General features: G+C 43.0%; 1 pseudogene; it reads left to right on the top strand.

Annotated features, from left to right (window-relative positions):
• The first annotated feature begins 221 nt into the window (after positions 1–221).
• On the top strand, positions 222–3,183 carry LOC102474965 (zinc finger protein 639-like; annotated as a pseudogene).
• The last annotated feature ends 8,310 nt before the right edge of the window (positions 3,184–11,493 follow it).

The following is an 11,493-nucleotide window of genomic DNA, read 5'->3' as shown; positions in this document are numbered from 1 at the left end:
ATCCCCTCTGGGGGTGATTTCTCGCTTTCTGTCTCTCTGTCTGTCTCTGTCTGTCTGGCGAGTGCACACGCCCTATAGCAAAAACCTCTCCAAAAAAAAAAAAAAGAGTTATACCAACACAGAGATGAACTGCTGGGCATAGAAAGTCTGATTCCACATGGCTGACTGTTGTTTGAATCCTAGCCCCCTGAGGCTTAAAAAACATCCAGGAGTAAAAAGATATGAATAAGTATCCTATAAAAAGGAAAAGGAAGACTTTACCCCCTTCTCGTTATTCAGATTTCTCTGGAATACACAGAGTTGCAGATGGATTCAATGGGATTCTGTCTAATCGTCGTTATGGTATCTGTTCTGAGACAGTCAAAGTTTTTTGTTTTTTCTTTTTTTCTTTTTTGGAGAGATTTTTGCTATAGGACGCATGCACTCGCCAGAAAGACAGAGAGAGACCAAGAGACAGAAAGTGAGAAATCACCTCCCGGGGGGATGGCCACGCCACAATCCCTTCTCCTCCATTCTCCTCTCGGGATCTTGGACATGCATGCACATGCACCCGGCGTGAGTTTTAAGCCACCGGGTCCGGGACGCAAACCGTGGTCGACTATGTGGGAATCCACCGACATAGCCTTTATGCTAACTGCTGGTCCCAACAGCCAAAGTATTTTGACAACAAAGATGATGATTTGAACACTGGTGAAGAATCAAATGACTTGCCAAAATGTTCAGATGGAGTCAAGGCCAGAAGCAGAAATGGAAACCACCTGGTTCCCAGTCCTATACTTAGAATTCTTGACCACACTGGCTTTTCCACAGAAAAGTCTGCTGATAATGAAATTAGTGATGCAGAGTGTGACTCACCTGAGTTGGTAAACCAACAAACTCAAGAGGAGAGTCCTTTAGACGTGCACACTGCTGAAGATATTCCAATTGTTGTGGAAGTACATGCAATTTCTGAGGATTATGACATAGAGACAGAAAACCGTTCCTGTGAGTCTCCAGGACCAAACTGAAGAAGATCCACCAGCTAAACTTTGTAAAATTCTTGATGAGAGCCAAGTGTTGAGTGTAACTGCCCAGCAGAATGTGAACTTTGTGAGTTCAACAGCAAATACTTTCCTGATTTAAAGCAGCATATGATTCTGAAGCATAAATGGACTGACTCAAATGTATGTCGAATATGTAAGGAAAGTTTCCCTACCAACATGCATCTGATTGAACACATCAAGCTACATGAGGAGGACCCATATATTTTTAAATACTGTGATTATAAGACAGTAATTTTGGGACCAACAGTTAGCGTAATGGCTATGTCGCTGGACTCCCACATAGTCGACCGCGGTTCGAGTCCTGGACCCAGTGGCTTAAGCTCATGCCGGGCACATGTGCGTGCGTGCCCAAGATCCCGAGAGGAGAATGGAGGAGAAGGGATTGTGGCGTGGCCATCCCCCCCTGGGGGGTGATTTCCTGCTTTCTGTCTCTCTGTCTCTCTCTGTCTGTCTGGCGAGCGCACGTGACCTATAGCAAAAATCTCTTAAAAAAAAAAAAAGAAAAAAGACAGTAATTTTTAAATTTAATTTATTATTCTCATAATCTTTTTATATTACGATGAATCACATATATCTTTACATTTCTTTTTCCATCAGGAATGACATGCATAACATATTACTATCCACATCATCAAATAGCTTTTCATCATTTTTTTCAAATTATTATCATGATTATCATTCTCATTATTTTTTAAACATTCAATCACTATATATCATTTGGCTTGTAAAAAAAATTTACCCAGCATGAAATACTTCTCAGACAAGTCCAATTGAAAATACTGTACATGCTATCATCAACACATAATAAACCATTTCTGTGTCCCACTAATGTCATGTCTCTCTATTTGTTCTCTTGCTATCCTTTTCTATATTCCTCCCTTCTCCAGCCCCGTTCCACACTGTCTTCAGCATCTGTAACTATTTTCACTGCTGTTATGCCCTCTAATATTTCGATCTCTACCACAAAGTGCAAATAAGTGGATGCATACAATATCTTTCTTTCCTATCCTGGCTTGCTTCACTCAGCAGTCAATCTTCCCTATTCAACCACTTCCTATCAAATGCCAAGGTCTTATTGTTTTTTTCGTTTGTGTGTTTTTTTTATGGCTGAATATTATTCCATAGAGTATATGTGCCACACTTTTTCCATCCATTGTTCTGTTTGTGGACATTTGCGCTGGTTCCATGTCTTAGTGAACCTCGGTCAGCACATTGCACACACCCACTTTAGCGACCCCTTCCCTGGTGTGAGCAGTGTGACATGCAGTTCTACTCAAGCAGTGAGCTCTACCTGCATTTCCAGGAGCACAGCTGCAATGAACAGTACTTGTGTCAGATCTGTGAACATGAAACCAATGATCCCAAAGACTTGCAGAGCCATGTAGTAAATAAACATGTGTGTGAATTAATAGAGTTAGGTGACAAATATAACAATGGAGAACACGGACACTACGGCTTCTTAAGCAAAATTACCTTTGACAAATGTAAAAACCTCTTCATGTGTCGGGAACCTCGGTCAGCACATTGCACACACCCACTTTAGCGACCCCTTCCCTGGTGTGAGCAGTGTGACATGCAGTTCTACTCAAGCAGTGAGCTCTACCTGCATTTCCAGGAGCACAGCTGCAATGAACAGTACTTGTGTCAGATCTGTGAACATGAAACCAATGATCCCAAAGACTTGCAGAGCCATGTAGTAAATAAACATGTGTGTGAATTAATAGAGTTAGGTGACAAATATAACAATGGAGAACACGGACACTACGGCTTCTTAAGCAAAATTACCTTTGACAAATGTAAAAACCTCTTCATGTGTCAATGTGGTTTTTGGAGTAGACTTCATACAAATGTGAGCAGACATGTTGCTATTGCACATACTACAATTTTCCCTCATGTTTGTGGTGACTGCAGGAAAGGCTTTTCAAGTATGCTAGAATATTGCAAGCATTTAAATTCACATTTATCTGAAGGGAGTTATTTATGTTAATATTATGCACATTCAACAGGACAAAGAGATGATTTTAAAATTCATCTAGATTTCAAGCACTCAGCTGACTTACTTCGTAAATGTGGTGACAGCTTGATGAAGTTTGGAAATGAAAGGGAATTAATTCACTTTCCCACTCATGAGACAACTTGATTATGCTCTTTATTTTAACTTATATGTCAATGTAAAATAATAAATTCAGCTTTTTTAGGAGCTGTTAAAATGGATGTTTTAGAACAACTTATACAATTTGCCTTTAACAAGTAAATTTTTTTTAGTTTAATTTTCTTGGCATTGCTACAATTTTTGACATACAAGTATATCTTACATGTGGTATTTTCAATTGTGTGATAGTTTGTAGTTTTAACCACTTCTGGTGACTGTTACCCCATTTTCTTACATGTGCTTTCATTTTTTTTCTCTTTCTTTTTTTTTTTTTTTTTTTTTTTGAGAGAGAGAGAGATTTTTGCCAAAGAGAGAGAGAAAGTGAGAACTTACTTGCAGAGGGGATAGCCACACCACAGCTCCTTTTCCATTCTCCTCTGGGGATTTTAGGCACTCATGCACACATGCCCGGTCTGAGTTTCAAATCATCAGGTCCAGGACTCAAACTGCAGTCAGCCATGTGGGAGCCCAGCACCTTAACCACCGTGCCACCTGCTGGCCCCAGAATGTGCATCAATTTCAAGAATTGAAAAGAAACAGAAATACTGAAGAAACTAGCCTCAATTTTTCTTGTTTAACCACAGGTATCATTAACTTCCTCTTTTGAAAATTCAAAAGAAGCTTAGTTCTTTGTGTCTGAGTCATTGTTGCACTGCCAGGACTAAAGTGCACCACGGCACACAGCTAAGTCCACTGACATCCCATTAGTAAGAAACAGACTCTCCTTTGGCATTCCCCATCAGTAGTTATCCCCTATGCGGCTGGTGACTCTTAAGTATGATTTTTAAAAAATAGCACTAGGAGGCTAGTATTATAATGGAAAGAAAAGATTATTTTTTTCTTGGCAGAAAAATTTTTGTTTTCTGATTTTTAAAAATTTTTTAATTTCATTTTGTTTTCAAGCCTTGGCTATGTTGAATAATTTAAGATGAGGGTAGGGAGGAACTGAGAAAGGATTAGACAAAAAAAATGTAATTACTTCATAACTCAAAAAAAGTAAAGTAAAGTAAATTTAAAAAGGAGAAGCACAGGTGTAGAGTAACTGGAACCCTTATGCATTGCTGGTTGGCATGAAAATGGTACAGCCTCTGCAGAAAATAGAGTTTCACAAAAAATTAAACATACAATCACAATGTGATCCAGCAATTCCACTTCTGGACATGCACTCAAAAACACTAGAAGCATGGAACCAGCAATTAGCGTCATGGCTATGTCGCTGGACTCCCACGTAGTTGACCGCGGGTTCGTGTCCCAGACCCGGTGGCTTAAAACTCACGCCAGGCGCGTGTGCGTGCGTGCGTGCCCAAGATCCCAAGAGGAGAATGGAGGAGAAGGGATTGCGGCGTGACCATCCCCCCTGGGGGGTGATTTCTCGCTTTCTGTCTCTATGTCTCTCTCTGTCTGTCTGGCGAGCGCACGCACCCTATAGCGAAAACCTCTCAAAAAAAAAAAAAAAAAACACTAGAAGCAAGGATTCAAATACATATTTGTGCACCCATGTCTATAGCAACATTTTTCACAATAGCTAATAATTGGAAACAATTTAAATATCCACCAACAGCCGCATAAACAAAATGTGGTCCATACATTCAATGAGATATTATTGAGCCTTAAAGGAAAGATATTCTGACACATGCTACAAAGAGATGAGGACATTATGTTAAGTGAAATCAACCAGACACAAAAAGACAAATATTGGGTGTTTCCACTTGTGTGAGGTACCCAGACTAATTGAATCCACAGACAGAAAGCAGGACAGTGGCTGCCGGGGGCTGTCATCGGAGAGAGGGATGAGAGTTCTTGCTCAATGAGTATAGTATGGGATGATGAAAGATTTCTGGACTGAAGTTCAAATCCTGGCCAGGGCAGCTTCAGAGACATGGTGAGCATGTGTACGTACATCTGAAATCCTGGCAAGCTGAGGAAATAGAGATAAAAAGAATTGTGATATAATTGGCCCCATTAGAGACACTTTCTCTTACCTACTCTCTCCGATGGGCACATGTTTTCTCTGGTATATTTTCTTTTTTCTTTTTTTTTTTTTTTGAGAGGTTTTAGCTATAGGGCGCGTGCGCTCACCAGACAGAGAGAGACAGAGAGATAAAAAGCGAGAAATCACCCCCCAGGGGGGATGGTCACACCACAATCCCTTCTCCTCCATTCTTCTCTCAGGATCTTGAGCACGCACGCACACACGCCCGGTGTGAGTTTTAAGCCACCTGGTCCGGGACGCGAACCGCGGTCGACTACATGGGAGTCCAACGACATAGCCATTACGCTAACTGCTGGTTCCCTCTGGTATATTTTCTAAAATGGTTAAAGTGATCAACTTTACATTATGTATTTTTAGCACAATAAAAAAGGTCTTTATTAAAATAAATTATGCTTATGATTTTGTACTATGTTTTTAAAGATAGATTTTTGAAATAGGGAGCATGCACTCACCAGAGAGACAGAAAGCAAGAAATCATCCCCCAGGGGGACAGCCTTGCTGCAACCCTTTCTCCTCCTTTCTCCTCTTGGGATCTTGGGCATGCATACACATGCACCTGGCATGAGTTTTTTAAGCCGCCAAGTCCAGAACTCAAACTACGTTCAACTACGAGGGGGTCCTGCAACATAACCATTATGCCATTTGCTGGTCCCTGATTATGTATTTTTAACACCCCAATATTTTGCTTCTTTATGAACAAAAACCTAGCAAACCTAACTATTGGGTTGTCAGAAAAGTCATGACGTATTTTTTCTACGGTTTTTCTATGTAAAAGTGTATCATGACTTTTCCAATGACCGAACAGTATGTTAATTTACATAGATTGCTCGAGCTATCATATCAAGAAATGAGAATGCAGGCCCAGCTGTGGTGGTGCGGGCAGTGGCATGCTGCTCTGTAGTGTTGGAAGTCAAAGGCGGTCCTTGAGTTCGAGTCCTGAAGATTCATCTGAAGTATGCCAAGGGCAAGCACTCAAGATCCTGACTAAATAGAGGTCTGAGGAGGGGATTAAGGTGCAGCAAGACCCTGACCACCCTGTCTGGGGTGCCTGCCTCTTCTGTTGTGCTCTCTCACATTCATCCTCTCAGGAAGAAAAATAAAATAAGTACATTTTTTTAAAAAAGAGCTTAGAACCCAGTCACTGTTTCCGGAGCACAAATCCCCATGAAATGTACTCTTTGTTCTTCGTGCAGCTGCATGCAGTGGTTGCTGCTATAGGAAAAGAACCACGTGTGGGACAGCCAGTGGCATAGCAGCTAAAGTGACTGGATACCACACAACCAAACACGAGCTCTCTCAAGCCATACCCCGCAGTTTCAGAAACCTGTGTGTGTGCATGTTCAAAACCCTGAAAGGAGGGGAAAATGGAGGAGAAAGGATTTTGGCATGACCCTTTCCCATGGAGGGCAGAGGGCAGGAGGTGCTTTCTCATTTTCTCTCTCTCTCTCTCCCCCTCTCCACAGCTAGGACATGTGCCCTCTGGCAAAATTCAAAGGAAAAAAAAAAAAGGCCATATGTGAGTAGAAGCCTTGAGATAGAATTTCACACATGCATTAATTTACTGGGATAGTTTAGACCCTCTTGGCTCAGAGTTCTCATCTATTAAATAGAAACGATAATGTTGGCTCTGTCATGGGTTTTGTACACATTTTTAATTGTATAATTTGCATTGTACATATTTGAAATTGCAACCTCCACAAACAGGAGCAGAGTGAACAATGCCATTCACAATTGCTGAGAAGGATGGACTGGTGTGAATGATAAAGCAATGTGGTGGAAAGAGGGAATCTGTTTTACATTCATCCCACACTGGAAGATTCTTCTCACCAAAAGGTCAAGATACTTCTCTGCAGTGCAGCCTAGATCCAGGCCACTCAGACAGTGACTCCTGCAGGGAGTGGTAAGGCCTAGGATCTTGGGCTAGGAGGCCAAGAGGCCAAATGAAGGACCATGCTGCCTTTCCTGTGGGGTAAGAGGCAGAGAAAACCTAAGGTCATGAGTAAAGGTTGAGCCAACACAGCATGACAAAGCCTTGATCACCAGTGGCCTGAAGCAACAGGCAGTCAGGACAGCCCCACAGTTAGTGATGTCAGCTCCAGAGCTGGATCCTGGGGGACCAAACCCTGGCTCTGACCCCTTATCACATGCAGGCCCTTGGGGAATGTTACCTCTCCATTCCTCAGGTGTAAAAGGAATAGTGATGTCACTCGCCTCATAGGTGTGCAAACATGTAAGGCAGTAAGAACAATGCCTGAGGGTCAGTCAAGTAGATGGAGTTAAGACATGGTAGATCTCACATGGCTGACTATGTGGTTCAAGTCCCAGGCCTGGTGACTTGAAAACACTCTGGGCATGTGTGCGTGCATGCTCAAAATCCTGAGAGGAGAGTGGAAGAAGAGATCTTAGCATGGTCATTCCCTTGGGGGTGTTTTCTCTCTGTGTTTCTTTCTCTGTCTTCCCCTCCATCCCTTTACCTCTAGCAACTACACACACACTATAGAAAACTTAAAAACAAACAAACAAACAAAACAAAACAAAACAAACCTATATCTGAGCTCAAGTGCAGGAGCTTGAGCTTCAGAGGCAGACTGGGATCATATAGCAGGCCCTGGTCTGATTCCAGTCCAAACTAAAGGCTATACCTACCTGTGTACAGTGCATGCACCCATAACCCCAGCTGGAAGGCTGATGCAAGAGGATCAAAACAAAATAAAACACTGCCTTAATGGAGGGGGTGGGGTGAAAATGCCTGCACTCAGGTGCTATTATCATCTCAATGGTTAACACTTTTTAGTCCATTTTATCTGGATCAGGACTAGAACCTTCCTTTAAGTAGCAGAACTCAAAGACCCAGGCTAAGCCAAGCACTTTTTTCAAGTTCAGTTACATATCTACTTAGAGAGGGACAGAGAGAGCCAATCACCCCCAACAGTGTCCTCCTGCTGTGAACAACTTCTAGCCTCAGCCAGCGTGCCCAACATACACAGAGAGACTTTGGGAGGTGAACCTGGGACCTTCCCATATGGTGGGATCAGTTGTGTTACTGCTGTGCCACCATCTGGCCCCTGGACCAGAATTTCTGTATGTGATGTAATTCACAACTTCTCTTTGGGGAAAAAAATAGCATTTCTCATTAAAATACATAAATGATCTTCTGATGAACCTTTAATGGGACTAAGACTTATTTGGGAAAATTGTTCCTCCCATCTCCAGATAACTGTCAGCTATCAGACAACAATCTAGTGATTTTGTTTTTTTATTTGCTATAGGATATATGTACTCACTGGAGAGAGACAGAGAGAGAGAGAAAGTGAGAATGCATCCCCCCAGGACAGGATGATCATGCCACAAATCTTTCTCCTCCGTTCTCCTTTCAGGATCATGGGCACACATACACACATCCAGTGTGTTTTTAGGCAGCTGGTTTTGGGACTCGAACTGTGCAACTGGCCATGTGAGATCCAGCCACCTTAACCACCATACTACCTGGCTTGTCCAAGAATCTAGTGACCTTTTACCAGTCATTCTTTTTTTTCCCCCTGCATTTCTTTTTACTTCTTATAACCTAAATTGTTTTTCATTCTTTGTTTTTTTTTTCATTTTTTTGTTTGTTTTTTTGTTGTTGTTTGTTTGTTTTGACATTTAATCATTATATATCTTTACGGTGTACAGCATGGGTTTTCCCATTTGGACCCCTTAATACCACCACCAGCAGACCATTAATCTACCAGTTTTCCAAATGTTTCACGCCTTAGTGATAGAATGAGATTTTGGCTTGGTTTTTACTTTTTTTTTTTTTTCCCTCTGCTATAATCAATATAAAACTGATCTTCAAATGCCTCACATAATTTCCTGGGGTTTTTTTCCCCTAGAATTATTTATTTAATATTATTTATTTTTTTTTTTAATTTTTGAGCAGAGAGAGACAGAAAGTAAGAAAACAAGAAACCAAGCCCAGGCCTCAAATTTTGGTTGACCACATGGGGGTCCAGCACCCCAACCACCATGCCGCTCACTGGTCCCTTTTTTAATTTGCCAGAAGGCACAGGCACTCACAAAGGACTGGCAACACTGAGAAGGAAAATAAGAAAGCACCACCAGTGGGGGAAGACCACACCACAATCCCTCCTCTTTCATTCCCTTCTTGCGATTTTGGGCACATGTGCACACGTGCACAGTGTGTTTCTCAAGCCTCTGTGTCTAAGACTTGAATGACACAGTCAGTCATATGGGATCCAGCCACCTCAACCACCATGTAATAGACTGGTCGCCTCTTTTCTTTTGTTCTCTCTTTTTTTTTCTTTCTTTCCTTCTTTTTTGCCAAAAACAAAAACAGGTGCTCAGGGTCATCTAACACAGGAATGATTCCTACAGCAGAGCCAGCACATAGCTCACAACTGCATGAGACTAACCTCGTGGGGAGATTTTCACAGGAAAAAAAGTCTTACGTTGCTGGAGACGAGTATGGCCCCAGCAAGATCCAACTCAGAAAAGGGTTCAGAGATTTGCAGGGGCACCAAGAGACTGTGGGGCAAGTGAGATTGAGTCACATGTAAAACCAAGAGACTGTGGGGCAAGTGAGACTGAGTCACATGTAAAAGTGTCCAAGCATAAATGGAAACATGGAGAGATGCATAAGTGATTTTTTTCTGAATAGGTTGAATCACGCTCAGTGGGCATCATCCTGAAATACAGCTGTGTCAGCCTGCTAGGATCTCTGTAAGAAAACCCACAGAGGAGGCTTAAAAACAGAAATGTATTTTCTCACAGTTCTGGAGGCCAGAAGTCCAAGACCAAGGTGTTGGCAGGTCTGGTTTCTTCTGAGGCCTCTCACTGTTTGTAGATGGCCACCTTCTTCCTCACTGTGTCCACATTTGTGTCTTCACCTCCTCTTTATAAGGACACCAGTCACACTGGATTAGAACCTACCCTAATGACCTTCCATAACCTTCAAAGCCTCTTAAAAGTTCCATCTCCAAATACAGTACCATGAACTGAAGGTGCTGAAGGTTAGAAATGAAACACATGAATCAGGGTGGGACCCACTTCAGCCATCACAACAGTGTTTGTTAGTGATTAGAGTGCCACAATTTTGTAAACATAAAAGCTCGCAGGCTGCTGAGTTTAAAGTCCCTGGAGGGATCATATTCAAAAAATCACAATTCAAAAACTCACGCCGGGCGCATGTGCGTGCGTGCCCAAGATCCTGAGAGGAGAATGGAGGAGAGGGGATTGCGGCGTGGCCATCCCCCCTGGGGGGGGTGATTTCTTGCTTTCTGTCTCTATGTCTCTCTCTGTCTGTCTGGCGAGCGCACGCGCCCTACAGTGAAAATCTCTCAAAAAAAAAAAAATCACAATTCAAGTAGGCACAAAATAGGATTAGCCTGTGGCATCCTGGTTAAGAGGGCTGGATCTCACATGGCAGACTGGTTTGAGTCCCAGACTGGGGCCTTGTAAAAACATCCCAGTGCATCCAAAATCCAAGAGGAGAATGGAGAAAGGATTGCAGCATGGCCAACACCCCTGGGGAATGCTTTCTCACTGTCCCTATCTTAGTCTCTCTTTCTGTCTCTCTAGCCAACCCACATGCCCTATAGCACATTTTTTAAAATATAGAAAAGTGGGCAGCAGGTGGATTGGCGGTTAAGGTACTGGACTCCCACATGGTCAATAGTGGTTCGAGTTCCAGCAGCTTGAGAATTGGGCATCCCCAAACTAGAGGAGAGTGAAGGAGAAGGGATTTCAGCATGGTCATCCCCACCCTCTTTAGGAGATCTCCCAAAGGACACAAAAAGGGACTAAATCCTTAGTCTCAGTAACACTTTCCATAATCCCCTTTCTCTCCTCCCTACTGTCTCCCATCCCATTCCCCATGTCTGCAGAAAACTAGTGTGGGATGGGCATCCCTACAGCGACCCGGCCCCCTTATCAGGTATGTTCAGTGACCTTCCTGGTAAGTACGTCCCCTGGCCTCTCTGGGCCTCTCCACTTCAGCCCTCCTCCTCCATAATCTGGGTTATGAAAATTCAGAACCGGTCTGGTGGGACCTACCTTCCAAAGAGTGGATGAGACTGAGCATGGGTTAAATGAACCCCAGGCTACAGGAAACCTGGCCTGCGAATACTGGTCCCAGTGCCACACGGAGACGTGGGTGAGTAGCAGTTGGTCTCTGGCACTTGCCCTCCACCTCTGCGAGCTTCCCAGGTTACCAAGAGATGTAGAACACCCCATCTCCTGCAGCACCTCCCCCCAGGCTCCTTTCTACACTGAGCTGGGTTCTTCCCCACCTGCAGGCACCAGGAGGT

Source organism: Tupaia chinensis, unplaced genomic scaffold, assembly GCF_000334495.1.
Source record: "Tupaia chinensis unplaced genomic scaffold, TupChi_1.0 Scaffold146187_1, whole genome shotgun sequence".
NCBI lineage: Eukaryota > Metazoa > Chordata > Mammalia > Scandentia > Tupaiidae > Tupaia > Tupaia belangeri.
Note: the sequence above shows the minus strand (reverse complement) of the source record. Positions and strands in the feature narration are given on the sequence as shown.